This window comes from Protopterus annectens, chromosome 7.part0 (assembly GCF_019279795.1).
Source record: "Protopterus annectens isolate FY-2018-M chromosome 7.part0, PAN1.0, whole genome shotgun sequence".
Lineage (NCBI taxonomy): Eukaryota > Metazoa > Chordata > Ceratodontiformes > Protopteridae > Protopterus > Protopterus annectens.
This window is the reverse complement of record NC_056739.1, coordinates 1,334,993,023-1,335,012,006: the sequence shown is the minus strand read 5'-3', so window position 1 is coordinate 1,335,012,006 and position 18,984 is coordinate 1,334,993,023.

The window sequence follows — 18,984 nt, the reverse complement described above, 5'->3', positions numbered from 1 at the left end:
CATAAGCCATTTGGCTTTAAAAAATGTGCTAAATGTGCGTATAAAATGTCGTTGACTGATGGCCACACCATCTGTGTTTATTGTCTTGGTGCCATACACTTGCAGGAATCCTGCAGTGTTTGTCATGCCTTCTCTTCCAGGGTTTTACAGGAGAGAAAAAATAAACTTATCCTTAAGGGTTTGATTAAACCCTCCTTTGAGGAAACGTTATCGTCTTCTCCCCCCTCAGAGAAATCCAAGTCCAAGACAAAAATGAAGTCTCCGGCTCCGGCTAGTTCTTCGGAGCCTCCGGAGAAAAGGTTAAAAGCTATATCTTCTTCCCTGGCTCCACTGGTCTCGGAGCCGCAGGAGGTACTGTCCAAGGCTATGTCTCCTTCCTCGGCTCCACTGGTCTCGGAGCCGCAGGAAGTCTTGTCTGTTTCGGGGTCAGTTTCTTCGACTCCACGGTCGTCGGCACCGAAGGAAGTTGTGGTGGTTCTCGAGCCTGCTTCGGCTCCGATCCTTTTGGAGCCGATTCGGAACCGTTCCCCCAGTCTTGTCTCGGTTCCGACAGAGAAGGTTTCTTGACCCCCTTCTGTCTCCTCCAAGTCCTCCAGGCTGTCGGATTCGGATGTCAGGGTATATGTCATTTTATATGCACATATTCTAGGGATAATTACATTGTACAGATATTATTAGAAAAAAAATTGGGCCATCCTTATGCAAGAAAAGACAATGGTTGAAACATTTGGTATATGTCCTAACATAGTATTTAGGAAAGGAAGGAATTTAAAAAGTTTGTTAGAGAAACCTAAGGTAATAGAAAGTAAAGGCCAAATGTCACCATCTGGAATGTGCCCACAGTGTAAACATATCTTGAGAACTTATGTTATTAATGAAAAATTATATGGTGCTGCTTACTGTGATGGATTTGAAGTCTTCTTAAGACACTCAGTCTTGCTGGCTGGATTCTGCTAAAATCAAAGTCTGGTTATATTTGCACTCACAGTCTGTTGCATACAGAAACTTGTAGAATATACACTGATGAGAGGATATACTTTGCAGCATCAACTTAGAGCAGTAACAAATATTTTTTTATAATAAACCAAACGGACTAACGTTGCAGCTTAAAGTAATGTTCCGCTTTACTTCTCATGTAGTACAGATGATGTGAGAGATATAACATTTACCTCGGGACAAATGTGTCTCTACCAATACCCCTAACATAACTGGATTCATACAGATCTTTATATACAATTTTAGTCATGCACATACATATACATTTCCTCTTGGTATTCTATTTTGGAGAATTGCTCATCCTGTAGAAACAATACTGATTGTTGCAGATGCTGACGCAAACTGCTGACTTAATAATATTATTTTTCAGCTTTTCTGACCGTGTGAACATGCTGTTTTTGTTTTTTGTATAAGAGCATCTGTTCTTGTGCCAAGGAAACAGATTGTAAAAGTGTCATAAACATGTCCTGTTGTTTAAGGAAACATATTGTCTCCATTATTTTTATATGCAGAAACATGTCCTGTTGTTTAAGGAAACATTATGCCCATTATTTTTATATGCAGAAAAACATGTTTTTAAGGAAACAGATTGTCACAGTGTTCTTTAAAAGCAGATTTTGCATTTTTGCTCTTGCATACATCCTGTTTGTAAGGAAATAATGTCCATTCAGCAGATTCCTTATTTTCCAAGCCACGGTCATTTAGTGTGGATGCTAATCACATATTGCTAAACTCTATTTCTAGATTGAAGCAAGCTTTATCTTATACCTTATTTATGTTGCATATTTGTAGCAAAGTTACTTTCAACCTTAGTGTATTGTTGAGCACACTCTAACAATTCCCTATTTTTTATTTTAAACTAGGGAAATAAATTCAGAATTATTTGATAATACTTTTTCATTATGACAATTAACAACAGTAACTTGACTAGCTTTTGCTAAGCAGACTTTAATACATGTAAATAATATGCAACCAAGCATTACAATAACAATAAAAGAAATTAAAAATACAGTGATTTTTCCTGTCCATCCTGTAAATAGATTACTAAACCATTCACTCCAATCATCATTCCAGTTTTTTCTAGTATGTTGAGACACTTGTGCAATCACTTCTAAATGTGATTTTACAGATTATGTTTTGTCTGGAATAAATGTACAACATTGTTGTCCTATTAAAGCACATGCACCCCCTTGAGATGCTAATATGTAATCTAATGCCATTCGATTTTGCAAAGCCATAGTTCGCATTGCTGTCATTTCAACAGTAATGTCAAGGACTGCATTGAAAGTGGCATTTGCCAATACCTCAACTAGTTTAGATAGTTTTCTCAGCTCCCAGATGGCTTTTGCAGCTCCGTACCAAGGGAAAATACCTGCTCCAGAGATTACATCACCTCCTAAATCTATATATTTTAATTTAATATAATCAAGATTTTGATGATATATATGTGATGTATCTAAGGTGTCTACTGGATTTTCTGGACTTTCAATCACAGATAATATATCCCTTTTCTTTTTTGCATTTCTAATGCTTCCTTTTGGTAACTCCTTTACATGATGCATTGCTGGTACCACTAATCCTATATAACAGGTGCCATCCCATCCCTTTGGTAACCATTTATAAGAATATTTACCACAGATGTAATATAACCCATCTGATAGAGCAACACTGCTATTTACCAGACTGCCATTTACTTGCCCCGTAGTAGGAATTTTATCATGTACAACTGTAAAGTTTTTATCTGTTTTACTTCGCCAACATGTAATATTGGTTTTACACTCATTTTTATCATTTTGTGAAAAATGAAATACTGCTGTGTGACTTAATATTAACTGACCCTTAATTGGTATTAAAATAGGAAAACCATGAGAAAATACTCCACGTACTGGTATGTGGTCGTGAAAATTTATCATTTCAATTGTTTGAATACAATTGCTATTACCTACTGGAACAGTTCCATTTTGTTGAAAACATGTGATCCCCTGCACTATTGCAGATAACTGTAGTCTTGCTTTATATAATTGTACATTTATGACTTGATCTCCTGTTTCATTTATTAATACCCTCCAACTACTAAGAGAATTTAGTGGAATAGGTATTAGAGGCATTACCCCTGTTATTTTTGGTATTAAACTACATACCCAACAATTAGAAACATTCATACTTTTTGCATACCAGCATTGTCTTGCTAAAAAAGTGCTAAAAGATGGTGACCAATCTTGTTCATTTTTCCACATTTCTTTACTCTCTCTCTTGTGTAACTTTACAGTTTGATTAACAGGTTGTAAGTATAATTTAATACTAAGCAATACAATAATAGTTAGTATTATAGCTATTATCAATTTAAAAACCATCCTTTAAATAGAAATTCCATTGTTGAATCATTTTGCCTTTGGTCATCCGAAACTGGATTTCCAAAAGGATGCACTTTAAGCCATGTCAATTTCATTATGGTTTTCTCTGTTGGAAACCTACAAGAGAATACATTTAATCAGATTTACATTGCTCACTATTTTTGATCATTCTTAGTTGATCTTTATGTACCAACATTGTTCTGTTTTTCTTTTTTCCTTTGATTTTGTACACTAATGGTCCAATTTGTTCCACTACTTCAAAATGGCCTTGCCAATTGCTAGCCCATGGTCCTTCCATTTGGAATGTTTTTACCAATACTTTGGTTCCACAGGGAAGGTTTTCTTCAGCTGGTAATATTGGCACCTTTTTCCATAGATGGAACGCTTGCTCCCTTGCATTATAGTCACATATACTAGTAAGTTGTTTTAGCCATTCCTGATGTTTGCTGATTTCTAGCATGGGACTTACCATTAGGTAAATCTGGGTAAAATGGTAATTGTATGGGCATTTTGCAGCCTGTCATTATTTCATATGGGGAAATACCTGTTTTGCTGTTCAGTGTCGCTCGAATACCCATTAAAATACCAGGCAGATGATGTACCCATGTATTGCCCTTTTCCAAGCATGCCTTTTTTAGATATTCTTTTAACGTCCAATTCATACGTTCTACAATGCCATTAGATTGTGGATGGTATGGTACATGAAACCTTTGCTGTATGCCTAACAAATTACACATTTGTTTAATAAGATCACTAACAAACTGTGGGCCATTGTCTGACTCTATGACCCGTGGCCATCCCCAATGACAGAAAATATTTTTCCATAAGGCTTCTGCTGTTGCCTTTGCTGTCATGGTTTTGGTAGGAATTGCTTCTATCCATTTTGAAAAGACATCCACTACTGCTAGTAGATACCTGTAACCTCCCTTTGTTGTTGGTAATGGACCTGCATAATCTATTTGAACTGCATACCATGGCCCATCTGCTGGCTGTACTCGATGTAAGTGAGGCCTTTTGCTTTTAGCATTTACCTGCAGACAGATTAAACATTCTTCTGTAGTCAGTTTGCAGACCTTTTTTAAATTTGGGTTCCAATACTTTTCTTTTACAACTGCCTATAACTTATCAGTTCCTATATGGCCCAGTATTTGGTGATTTAACTTGACCAACTGGCGTGCCAACTGAAATGGTACATATGTCAACTGTAACCCTTTGGAGATGGTGTATGCATAGTACTCCTTTGGTGGTATACCTGCTAATCTGCATTGATCAGTTTCTTCTTTTAAGCCTTGTTGTTTTTGTATATTTACAAGATCTTTTTCTATTGACTCTTTATCTAACTCTTTTAAGACACTAACATCTACACTGGCATACTCATATTCTGGAAGTTCTTTTCATTTTGTGCTGCTTGTTTTGCCAAAGTATCAGCTAACGCATTTAACCTGCAAGTTTCACTGGCTGGCTTTTGATGTGCTTTTACTTTTAAGATGCTATACTGTCCTTGTTGTTTTGACATTGTTATAACTTTATATATGTCTTTTAATACTTCAGCATGCTGTAATGGTTTACCTACACTATCCACAAATCCTCGTCTTACCCAGGTTTCCATATGCAGTCTTAAAGAATTTACTACGTAAGCACTATCTGAAAAAATGTTAATAGGATTGTAATACTTTAGCACATACAGTACTCCCTCCAGTTCAGCTCTTTTAGCTGACATATGCCCTGGTAACTTGATTAGTTCAGGAGAACCCAGCTGTGGATTCTCTGGAACTATGGCAAATCCTGTCCAATATCTGCCTTGGTCCCAATATTGTGCTCCATCCACAAAGATGGATGGCTTAAAGTGATCAAAATCAGATGCTAAAAATTGCACATCAGATGACATTATCTTTTCTAAACAGTTATGCTGTTTTCCTTAATATCCCATGTGGTTTGACAAATAGTATTTGTCCCCTGTCTGTATAGTAACAGTTTTCATTCCAAAAAGTGCCATCCATTTTGCAAAGACTGCCTGAGTAATACTATCTGTAATTTGATTCATTTCAAAATTGTCTATCAGAGCTTTTACTGCTTGATGTGGTGTTTGTACTATAATGCTGGAAAATATGGTCAAATATTCAGTTTGTTTAATACCCCAGTAAATGGCTAATAATTGCTGTATACATGGATGGTAGCCCAGTTCCACTGGAGTCATTTTCCTGCTAAAGAAAGTGACTGGGCGTAATGTTTTTTTCCATTCTGTTGTCGCTACCATGTGGCCATTCCTGTAGTAGTACCCACAGACAGTGTTTTTTTTCCTGCTGTTGCTTGTAGCACAAATGGTAACCTTGGTGTGGGTGCTATTAATTCTGTAGCTTGTGCTGGTTTTATTTTTATTTGTGAAAATGCCTCCTCTGCATGAGATCCCCAGTCTAAAAAGGTGGAGTTCTTTTGTTCCTGTAACATTTTGTATAGGGGAGCAGCCACGGCTGCATAATCCTCTATAAATTCCCTATTGTAATTCATGATTCCCATGAATTTATGTAATTCTGCTATAGTCAGTGGCTTTTCCATTTGTAAAATGCCTTGTACATGTATAGGGCAAGGAGACCTTCCTGTTGGTTTTATAATAGTACCTAGAAACTTAACCTTTTGTGTCATAAACTGAATTTTTTCACTTTTAACCTTAAACCCTGCTGTATGAAAAAGTCTCTTAAGAAGCCATACATGCTCCTCTACTGTTTCTGATTGAATTAAAATATCATCAATGTAATGTATTACTGAATCATCCTTTTCCAAATGTTGTAGAATTGATCCTACTGTCTGATGAAAAATAACTGGACTGTTTTGAAACCCTTGTGGTAACCTTGTCATGACATATTGCTGGTTTTTAAATGTAAAGGCAAATCTTGGCCAATCTTTTTTCCTGAGTGGTACTGAAAAAAAAGCCATTTGCTAAATCTATTACTGTAAACCACTTACTTTGTGGCTTAATATGTACAGCCAACTCTGGGATTCCTGGAATCAAATGTGCTCTAGGAGTAGTATATTGATTAACCTTCCATAAATCAATAACAAGACGATAACTACCATCTTTTTTCTTAACTGACCATATTGGTGAATTTGTAGGACTGTTGCCCTTTTGTATAATCCCTTCTTTTTCCCATTCTGCAATACATTTTTCCATATGTTCTTCTGCTTCCCTAGGAATAGGATATTGTTTTTGAAAAGGTGGTATATAGTCCTGATCAGTACTGGGCTTTCTAGTTTCCCACAATCACTGGGACCCTTGGACCACAGATTTGGGAATTGCTGTTGTAAATGCTTCCATACATCCTCACTGTCTGTATTTACATAGCCTGTAGGCTTTTCAGGTTTGTCAGGTAGAGAGATTGCATAGCAACCTGTATTTTGCTCTTCCGCTCTTTGTTGTTTGTCTCCCATACACAGAATTTGATTAGGTAAATCAATTACTATGCCCAAAGGCCCTAGAATGTCCATACCAGTAATGGTATTTGAGCAAGATGGATGCATTAAAAATGCACCCTTCCATATCTGTCCCTCTTGACTAAACTTTATGTCCACATTTTGGCTACTCACTGCATAGCATCCTGTGCCATTAAATGCTGAAATGCAAACCTTTTTTATAGGATTTGCTGGTAACTGTCTGTTTTTGACAGATACTGCTGCTCCTGTGTCTATTAAGACATTTTTCCACAGTGATCCCTGTAAACAAATATCAATCAGTGGTCATCCATCTCGACCCTTTTTAAAGGTAGTCAGGAAAGATACCAGAGTAGGGGGGGCACATCCCTATTATAAGGATATCCACTCATCCTCTCCTTTATTATCAAATGCAATATGACACACCTCATGTTTTTGCTTGGCATCTTCCTCTGTGTCTGAATGATCTACATATTTAGGTTTTTATCTCTTTTTTTAACTGTTGCTTAGCTATTCCTTCTGCCTGTACTATCAATTGTTTCAGATTTACAGGCGAAACTGTTTGAAAATCTACCAGGCATACTTCCTCTTTTCCTGTATATTGATGGCTCTTATAACTGTCTTTACCAATATTGTAAAGTTTTTGTACATAATCCTGCTTTTCTGACTTTTCTTGTAAATTTGTTTGCTCTCTTTTTGGAAACACCCCCTGTTCTTCCTTCTTTTTGCGCCAGGCTTTGTAATAATCACAATTTTGCTTAACATGTCCTATTTTTTTACAAAAGAAGCATGTTGGTGCCTTTTCTTTACCTGTGCTTGATCCTGGTACTACAGACATAGAGGCAGGAGCCGGTGGTGCTGACGCAGCTCTTTCTGCTGGTGGTTGGTCACACCACCTTTGCCTCCCCCTGTTTTTTACCTCACCAATTACTTCAAATGGCTCACTATTATCTTGGTAAACTCTGTAATAATCTAGACTGTGTATATAAATCTGTAGTGGTTCCCTGTCCCTGTCCTATAATTTGGACTGGTTTTGTGCTTTTTAACTCTTCCTTAAGCTGGGATATCAAAATAGTATTTTGGAGGTTAGTCTCTGTTAATTCATCTAATTCTTCTTCCTTTTCCTTCAGATGCTGTTTAAGGTTTGTCATTTCTACCTGTAAGTGTTTAAGGGATGTATGATACCTGTTATTGGATTCCTCTGTGGACTGCAGGGCTCCTATGCACTTTTGACAGAGATCTTGGATGTCATTTCTGAACATTTTAAACTCACTTTGTTTTTCTTTTAAAAATTTATGAAATTCTTCTGTCAATGTATCATAAGCTTTGTTTCTTTCCTCATCTGTATGTGTAGCTGTGGCATCATTCCATGCTTATACATAATTTTTAAAGGGAGTTAGAAGATCTACAGGGGACTTTGTCAATAACAGATTTGACTGCTGTTGTAATTCAGAGATTAATGTACAGACAGGACATAACTGCTTTACATCTGGATATAATGAAAACTGTGTACCCTTAATTAATTCTTTATCATGAACAGATCTGTCTGCACAGTCTATTTTTTAGCAATATCATGCAAGACTTTTTTATGGCATATTACACAAAATGCAGTTTCTCTTGAATCACACAATAAACATTTACTATGATATACTTCATTTTTTTTTTGTTGCAAATACCAATCAAATGTTACAATTCACTTACATAATGCCTGTATGTCAACTTGCCCTAATAAGGTTTTACACTTACTAATGTGTTGTGTATACCAACATTGCAATTTACTCCATATTTTATCTGGTTGTTCTGCTACATTAAGAGTAAAACTTGGCTTACATTTGCTAGAATTCTGCCTGATAGCATCCATACTAAAAAAATGTGACACAGAAAAAAGTCTTACCAGTGAGCAAGAAAACAGGTGATAGGCTGTTGTTGCAGATGGCTGGAAAGTTTTCAAAGTCACTTGAGAAGCTGGTGAAGCACAACAGGCAGTGGATTGCTGTGGTAGTAGATACCCACCTTTTCTTAGAGAAGTTATGGCACTGCGACTTGAACTTCAGTCTCACTCTGGATGTAGATGTCTAAAAAATGTTACTACTGCAAGCTGCATAAACTGGAATACTTCTGTTTAGGATTTAGACATACGTACAAATGTTAGTTACTGCAATTTGACTGAAGTGACCCTCTGCAGGGCTTACCACTCCTTCTGTGTTCAAATGCCTAAATATGTAGATCATTCAGACACAGAGGCAGGAGCTGATGGTGCTGATGCAGCTCTTTCTTCTGGTGGTTGGTCACACCACCTTTTCCTTCCCTTGTTTTTTACCTCACCAATTACTTCAAATGGCTCACTATTATTTTCAAATGCAAAGATATGGTGTGAATATAATGTCCCATCATCGGTCATAGTCCGTCCCCTCATTAGTTTTTGTACCAAATCAGTGAGGGATAGTTACATTTAATATCCTCTGGAACCCCTTTGACTTGTTCTAAGAAGCAATGTATTAACTGTTTTTGTATGTCTCTTTTTCCCATGTCTCTGTCTGTTTTTTGATATATAATTTGAAATGCAAGTCTAAAATGTTCACTTTGTTCCATTAATTTATCTGTGATAATAATTTTAAAATGATCTAATAATTTGGCTGTGAGAAGCTTCCCTTGTGTAAATGCCATTAAAATGGCTGTCATACACCCTACTTTAGTGTTTAACTGATAATCATCTTGTTTTAATTGAATGAAAGTTTTAAAACATTTGGGAATGAAAATCCAGAAACATTTAAGTAATGCATCTGTCCATATATCAGATCCTGCTGTATATGCCACCCATTCTTCAACTGTAAGCATGTTATAAAATATGCCTTTTTTATCATTCCACTGTGGTAAACTCTATAATAATTTAGACTGTGTATATAAATCTGTAGTGGTTCCCTATACCTTATTTATGTTGCATATTTGTAGCAATGTTACTTTCAACCTTAGTGTATTGTTGAGTACACTCTAATAATTAATATCAGAGCAAAGAGATAGAGATTAAGGGGAGATATAACTGTTATACCCATGCAGTTTTTTACACAAGTATTTACTGCCAATGTCAAGCTTTTTACAGTGGCAAAACACAGTGAAAATTAGGTCAGCGTATATATGAACATTTCTATGAGATTAGGCAAAAAGACTAAATAAATGCCTTATTCAGACATCTCAAGGTATGTCCTGACCATATATTTAAATATGTAGTCCTTCAACAAATTAAGAGTGATGCTAGGGAAGGCCCTTGGAAATTGTACCTTGAAGAAAAAGAAACCTGGTGGCAAGTATTTTTAAATGCATATTCTCCACCAGGTTTGAATGACTTGGTATCTATTTCTAGCAAATTGAAATTAAAAGTATTTGATAGATAAATTAAATTAAAATAATTAATAGTATTTTTATAAAAATATGAAATTTCTATGTATGTATTTAGTTCATCAATTTTTAAATGAGAAGTGTGTAAAACAAGGTTTTTAGGACATACTGGATGTTGTTGCTGCTTTTTTGCTATTTAATTGAAATAATGAGGTATTTAATTGCATTGGTTTTTATTGGTTGGTATATTAATTGTTTTTTAAGATTTGCATATAAAATAAGGGTTATTGATTGTTTAAAGTTGTCTGATGAAGTCTGGTGATGGTCACCAGATGAACTTTTGTGTGTTTTAATAAAAGATTTGGGCATATTCTGGTGTATCTAGCTTTGAGTGTTTTATTTCTGGGATTTTGCTGGTTTGCTGTTTCTTAGTTTTTGAGTTATTCTACACGATGGCCAAAGGAAACCCAGGCGTCAGTTATGAGGACTTCAAGCAATTAAGATATTCTGTGCATTCCTTAACCCTTCTTGTGCAGCAACTTTTATCAAAACCGGGTATTGAACAAGTAAATCCAAGTTCGGATACCAATTTTAATGAGGCTCCGATGTTATTGAGGGAGAGAGGTAATGTACAGAATTTTGTATCATCTACCCTTTCCTCTCAGACTGAAGTGCCCCAATTAGATAAAGATAAAAATGTAAACAGGACAGAAGTGTCACATTGTGCGCTTGATTCCTGGCTTAAAAAGAGTGTACCATTTGTACAAGATAATGTGGGGGCCGAAAGGATGGATACATAATTAACAACATTTAAAAATAAATTGATGGACTTTAAGAAATTACAAGAAAATATTTATTTTTCGGATTGTCTGAAAAACCGCCAGGTCCCTAAAGGTTTACGGACCTGGAAGTTTCCTACTGGGCTAATACAACATTCACCTTTTCACCAAGGGTTACTGGCCCTATTCGGCCAACATGGATGTGACCTCATGGAGCTCATGATGAAGTATAACAAAGAGCGTCTTGACAAACTTTCGGAAGAAGTACGCTCCTTAGACCAGGAAATACACATGGCAGGGCCGAAACAAGTCGGCATCAGTATGAAGCAGCTTTTAAACAGGTTGATAGTGTTATTTCTGTTATTGCTAACCAGAAAGCAAGGAAGCTTGAGTGGGACAGAAAAGCGTATCAAGCAGGGAAGGCTTACCCTGCACCGCCAGCTGTTCAGGCGAACGGTAGCACATCTCAGAGAGAAGTACTGGGAGTTGAAGGTATTCAATCTGAAATGGAAGGAGTCCCTTTAGATGTGCCTGGGCCAAGGAGGTTGGAGCGGCTCAGGAACAGGAGGCCACAGCAATGGAACCCCTATCCACAAGAGTATGGCTGGAACCAGCAGGGCCAGAGGAATGGGCCACAATTTCAAACGAGGAGACAACAGAGGTGACTTTTATGCATAGGAAACTAGTGATTTCCAATTCTACTAGTGGCTTTAAAATATATAATTATACTAGTATTGTATTTACAGTATTACACACTGATTTATTCAGTAAATGTTTTAATTTTGTACCTAGCAAAAACAGTGACATAGGTAAACTAATTGCTGATTTAAAATTATATACAATAAATTTAAATTTGAAATTTTTGCATTGGAAATGTTAGCAATGATTATAGAAGTTTAAATAATGCTTGTAGAATTCCAAGTACTTTTAATCCTGAAATGCATTATTTGTTTAAATCATATGAGGCAGCTTGTGAAATGGATTTTCGTTATTATTTGGGGAAGGACAAGGATGGAAACAATTTGAGTTGTTCTGAGACAGCCTACTAGGGCAATTAAGGGAAAAAAACGATTTAAGATATATGCGTCCAGACAAAGGGGGAGGTATGGTGATTTTTCACAAAGATGACTATACACAAAATATGTTTGAAATGTTGTATAGTAACACATAGTGAAGCCTCCCTCAATTAAATTAATATAGCTTTACTATAGGATTGATTGCGAACTTCTAGATAGGGTAACACAGGACCAAATTAATACAGATGACTATAATTATATGGCAACTGAGACTCCAAAAATTCCAGTAATATTTGGTGTTTCCAAAATTCATAAGGAATTAATAAATCTCCCACTTTGACCTATTATGGATTCCGGCTAGTCCAAGACCAGTTATATAGCTAGATTTTTTGGACAAATTGAAGGAAAAGGTCTTAAATATCCCCCATCTGTGCCGTGATTCTTGGCAATTTTTTTAGAAAAATGTAAGAACTTAATTCCTTTTAAAGAAGGTGGACTTTGTATTACAATATATGTCAAGGATCTTTTTAGTTGTATTCCCCACACAATAGGTTTAGACTGGTTCTCTGATTACCTGTTTGATGAATTTGGTGTTGAACAAGGGCTTAATAATACCTATACCCAGCTGATGGAGATGGTTCTGAAAAATACCTATCTCTATTTCGAGGGCCACCACTTTAAACAGCTTGAAGGTGTAGCTATGGGGGTCCGCTTGCGGACCCCTATTTGCTAATATAGTGATGGCCCGATGGGAGAAACATCTCTTGTTTTGTTCTCCATTTTTCACACATATACATTTGTATCTTTGATACCTAGATGACCTGTTTGTGGCATGGACAGGACCATTGGAAGATATACCTAGATTTATGGAATTTTTAAACAATAGTACGGACTTCCTAAAATTCACTTATACAATGGAGGAAAAAAAGATTTCCTATTTAGATGTTTTAATTTCAAGATTAGGAGATGGAAAAATCAAGTCTACAATATTTAGGAAGCCTACATACTCAAATAGTATTCTGCATTTTGCTAGTAGTCATCCTATGCACGTCAAGCGTGGCATAATCAAGGGCTAGTTAGTTAGAGCAGCCCGGATGATTTCTTTGTACAATGATTTTTTAATGGAATGAGATGTGATGAGCAACATGTTTTTGGATATGGGATACCCTTCAGGGTTGGTACATGCCATTAAACAGGAAGTCATTAAGAAGCGTAGGATAGGCTTTTATGAACCTATTCTAAAAAGTTAAAATATGGGTGACTATGACCAGGGGCGTATATTTTCTAGCATGTGGAGCTCTGACAACATGATGAAATGAGGGGCATGCAGGTGAAGTGCAAGAGACAATACTAACAAGGGTATATGTCATTTTATATGCACATATTCTAGGGATAATTACATTGTACAAGACATTATTAGAAAAAATTGGGCCATCCTTATGCAAGAAAAGGCAATGGTTAAAACATTTGGTATATGTCCTAACATAGTATTTAGGAAAGGAAGGAATTTAAAAAGTTTATTAGAGAAACCTAAGGTAATAGAAAGTAAAGGCCAAATGTCACCATGTGGAATGTGCCCACAATGTAAACATATCTTGAGAACTTCTGTTGTTAATATCAGAGACAAAGAGATAGAGATTAAGGGGAGATATAACTGTTATACCCATGCAGTTGTTTACGCTGGTATTTGCTGCCAATGTCAAGCTTTTTACGTTGGCAAAACACAGTGGAAATTAGGTCAGCGTATATATGAACATTTCTATGAGATTAGGCAAAAAGATGGAAAAAATGGCTTATACAGACATCTCAAGGTATGTCCTGACCATATATTTAAATTTGTAGTGCTTCAACAAGTTAAGTGTGAGGATAGGGGAGGTCCTTGGAAATTGTACCTTGAAGAAAAAGAATCCTGGTGGCAAGTATTTTTAAATGCACATTCTCCACCAGGTTTGAATGACTTAGTATCTATTTCTAGCAAATTGGAATTAAAAGTATTTGATAGATAAATTAAATTAAAATAATGAATAGTATTTTTATAAAAATATAACATTTCTATGTATGTATTTAGTTCATCAATTTTTAAATGAGAAGTGTGTAAAACGAGGTTTTTAGAACATGCTGGATGTTGTTGCTGCTTTTTTGCTATTTAATTGAAATAATGAGGTATTTAATTGCATTGTTTTTTATTGGTTGGTATATTAATTGTTTTTTTAAGATTTGCATATAAAATAAGGATTATTAATTGTTTAAAGTTGTCTGATGAAGTCTGGTGATGGTCACCAGACGAAAGCGCTAACGTTTGTGTGTTTTAATAAAAGATTTAGGTGTATTCCTGGTGTATCCAGCTTTGAGTGTTTCATTTCTGGGATTTTGCTGGTTTGCTGTTTCTCAGTTTTCAAACTTGTCCTTTAGTCAGCACAGCTCAAGATGCTGGATAGTTTGTGTGCATGGAAGGTGTCCTGAAGCTTTGAAGATGGCTGGCTGTTATTTCCTTGTCTGGATATAACCCCATATAGCTAAGACTACTGCAGCAGTGATCATTCAACATCTACTGTTATGGTAAGCTCAGCTTATATAACTGCACTTTATTTCATTTTCTTTGAAATTGTAGAAATGTGGAGTTAGTGTAAAAGGAGTTAAGTTACAGGGGAAGTGGAACAAAACTCCCACATCAGAGGACGTGGGGCCAAGCCCTGTTTTAAGTATGTTTGTAATGTAGGTGTGTATGTTATAGATAGGTTGCATTGTGATGTTTGTGTTAGGCAGATGTGTTGTCATTTACTTGTTATTGTAGTGGGAGTGAGTTTGGTTTTAGTATGGATTGCAAATGTAAACACATTGTTTACATTTGTGATGCATTTATTATAATGTCTTTCATTCACAAAGAATGTTCTTGTTGATGTAGTTGCCTAGGTTTTAGTACGGATCACAAATATAAAGACATTGTTTACATTTGTGATGCATTTATTATAATGTCTTGCATTCACAAAGAATGTTCTTGTTGATGACTTATATAGCATTCTATAGCTATGTCAAGAATCTCAATGGCAACACTCAGATCTGCTCTGTGTTACAGCACAATGGCACTAAATATACAGAACCAACTGATATTGCCAACATCCTGGCAGATAGGTTCAGTGCTAATTTTACCCCCCTCTCATCCCATAGAGGGCCCTTCTCTATACCGGAAGAATGCAAAGTTCCTGTAATCACGGCTGCACAGGTAAAAAACACATTCTCCAAAGCCAGAAACACAGCATCCATGGGACCTGACAATATCCCAGGCTGCGTTCTACACGAACTACAGAACGAACTGGCACCCCACCTAAGTATCATGTTTAGTCATAGCTTCACCTCAGGCTTTGTGCCCACTGAATGGCGCACCATGACAGTTATCCCACTCCACAAAGTGGGAGCCACGATGGACCTCGGGAACTACCGCCCCATTAGCCTGACGAGCCTGGTCTGCAAGGCCATGGAACGTATCATCATGGAACTCATGAACAAAGACATTGGTAATCTCCAAACTCTGGACCCCACCCAGTTCGGGTTTGTAAAAGGCAGATCATGTCTCCTAAACCTGATAGACTTCTTTGAAACAGTCACCAAAGCCATAGATGAGGGTAAGGTGGCTCACACAGCCTATCTAGATCGCGCCAAGGCTTTCAACACCATCCCCCACCCTGGAATTATAGATAAACTCACTAAACTAGGTATAAATCCCTATGTCACAAGATGGGTTGCCAACTGGCTGACGGACAGAACCCACACTGTGAAAGTAGCAGACACCAAGTCCGACTTCAGACCAGTGACAAGTGGAGTACCACAGGGTTCAGTCCTGGGTCCTCTCCTGTTTGGTATCTACTTCTCAGAAGTACAGGCTAACACAGAAGGTCTTTGGCTAATGAAGTTTGCAGATGACTGCAAACTGGGAGCCATAATCAAAACTCCTAACGATGTGGACATCTTACAAAAGGGCCTCACTGAGACAGATGCCTGGTGTCAAAGCCATGGCCTGAAGCTCAATGCCAAAAAGTGCATTGTCATCCCCTTTGGTAAAAACTCTGTACCCATGAACTACCACATATGTGGTAGTCTACTTAACACCGAAAGTGTGATAAGAGACCTTGGGACGCAGGTGGACAGTAGTCTCTCCTTTCATAATCGCATCGCCAAAGTGGTCAGGAAATCCTTCTACATGGCACACCTCATCACAAAAGGTTTCTCATCCAGAAAAAAAGAGGTCATTGTTCCCCTCTACTCATCACTCATTACACCCATTATAGCTGTATATACCTTTTGGTATGTACCTCACAAGACATCTACAAAAACCTGGAGAGGCCACAGAAATACCCCACAAAGAGGATTACTGGCCTCAAACAGATGCCCTATGCAGACCGTCTCAAAAAACTCCAGCTTTACTCAATCGCATATCGCCTACTCAGAGGCGATCTTTGCCTAACATACAAAGCTGTGTCAAGCCCAGAGCTGTTGGACATGCTCCACTTAAAGAAATCCCAAGCCCTCCGAGCTACACGCTGTAGGGACCTAAATCTTGTCACCACAATAAACAGAACATGCTGCAGGTATAGATTCCTGTCCCAGAGACTTCCCATACTCTGGAACAGACTACCTATCTATGTCAAACAGAGCTCCTCATTAGCACTCTTCAAGAAAAATCTTGATGATTGGATGGGAAATAGGAAATTGACCCTGGGGATCACTTCTGTGGCTCTGCTCGACAGGGGCACAGGAAAATAATTTTCTTGGGTGGCGAAAGCCAGGGTACCTTTCTGGCTAGGCTTATATAGGCCCTAGGGCCAATAGCCTAGTACCTACCTATGAACATATGAAGTTGACTAGGTTTTAGAACAGATCACAAATGTAAAGACCTTGTGTACATTTGTGATGCATTTATTATAATGTCTTTCATTCGCAAAGAATGTTCTTAGTGATGAAGTTGCCTAGGTTTTAGTACAGATCACAAATGTAAAGACATTGTTTACATTTATGATGCTTGTATTATGTCTTTCATTCACAAAAAATGTGCTGGTTGATGAGGTTGGTTGGCATATTGTGTCTTGACCATTTTTTCTGTAATCTTTCATAGTATAATTTATATAAATATGTGTGTGTGTGTGTGTGTGTGTGTGTGTGTGTGTGTGTGTGTGTGTGTGCGCGTGCGCGCTCGTGTGGCTGTGTATGCGTGTGTGTATGTATTAAATGCACTTTCCATAATTCCATAAAATACATGCACTTCTATTGTGTAAACAAAATTTAAGGTTGTAATGCACAAGCTTTCCAGCACAGTTAACTGAAATCCTGGCAACAGTTTTTACCCCTAACAGTCAAATTTTCTGATATGACTCTGAAAGACATCTATTCTACTTGCCTGCTTCACTATACCTTTTGTGTTAAGTCTAGGAGACCCTGTAAAACAGAAACTGGCAATCATTTTTCAGGTAAATGTACAGTAATTCCTTTCTGCTTTAGCTAGGGACAGGAATTTAATCCTCAGCATACAAGTGTTCTCAGGTATGTTTTTTTTCTTCTCTGCAGGCTCCACTGGTTTCCCTTTTTAGCAAGATGTCAAACGTGTCTCCAAAAATAATCCATGACGAGGCTTTCTTTACTATAGGCATGCCACTCAGAATTCTTATTACGAGCAGTCTCCCTCCATAGCAGACCAACTTCTATGAATCTGCAATGTTTGAACCCCTTTTTTATGCATCACAAATAAATGTTATTTATCGATGAGCTTATTGGTTAATAACAGCTATGCTGAGGGCACCATTTTCTTAAAGCATCAGCCTTTGTGTATATCGTTTAACCCCCATTTTGGCAAGACCCACCAACACTATGTTCAGTTAATCCTCCCAGCTCGAAAGTCTTGTTTTCTTGCACAATAGGTAGTCTCTGAGCCCTAGATATGACATAAGCATTATGTTTGTTTGAGCATAATCATGGTTTAATGCAATCTTGAAGGGTTGTAGGGAATTGCCTATCTGCACAGTTTTGTTTTTCCATTTTGGTGTTTGCTTAACCCCATGTTTTGTGCATTGTCTGTGACTAAAATAAATTCTCTCCCAAGAAGGTAATATTTAATCGAAGGTAACACCCACTTAATTACCCAGCACTCCCTCTAAATAGTGGAATGCTTACAGTCATATGTACTTAATTTTCTGCTCAAAAATATATGTGGTGCTCTTCTCCATTAAAGGGTTTTAACATAATCTCACCTAGGTTTACTTCTGATACATCAGTATAAACTATAAACAGCCTAATGAAATCACAAGGTACTGACACTGGTTCTGAACAGAGTATTATTTTTAGCAGGTTAAAATTATTATCTGCCTGTAATGTCCATTTAATCTTCACTGGCATTTCCTTTTTGGTAACTCCATAGAAAGGAAACTATTGAGGCAAGCTGGGGGTACACGTTTCTTTTAGTCTCTGGCTAAACCAAGAAATGCCCTTACTTGATTGTTAGTGCAAGGAATTTGACAAATTTTAATAGCTTCTTTTTTTTTCCTTTCTAAAGGGCCTTTTTTATAGGGGGTAAAGCTTAGTTATGAGAGGCTGAGTATTTGTCAGATTCTTTTTTCTAATAGGGACATAAATGACACACTAGGGATATTTTGTTTACTATTTTTTGCTGCCTGTATAAAGTTACAGATGCTAAACAGCCATGCCATTAATTGCTGAGACTTTCTGATAAATCCAGATCCATCCACTGATAATTAAGTACTACAGTAGTGTTTTACAATGCATCTTGAAATGTACAACTGTTATGTCTGTAGATTGTTTACAGAATTTTTAACTGCTTTTTAGTAATTTTGTTTTTGCCCCACTATCTGACTGTTGAACTGAATTCAGATCCATCTACAACTACATAATTAATCTACACTAATGTGCTGTATGTTATCTTGAACTGTAGTAGTGCTGCCTTTATATCTGTGCATCATTTTCAGAGGTTGTTTATTGCCTCTGTAATCAACTGTTGACTTTCTGTGCATCTGCTTGATTCAAAGTATATATGTGTATGTGTGTGTGTGTGTGTGTGTGTGTGTGTGTGTG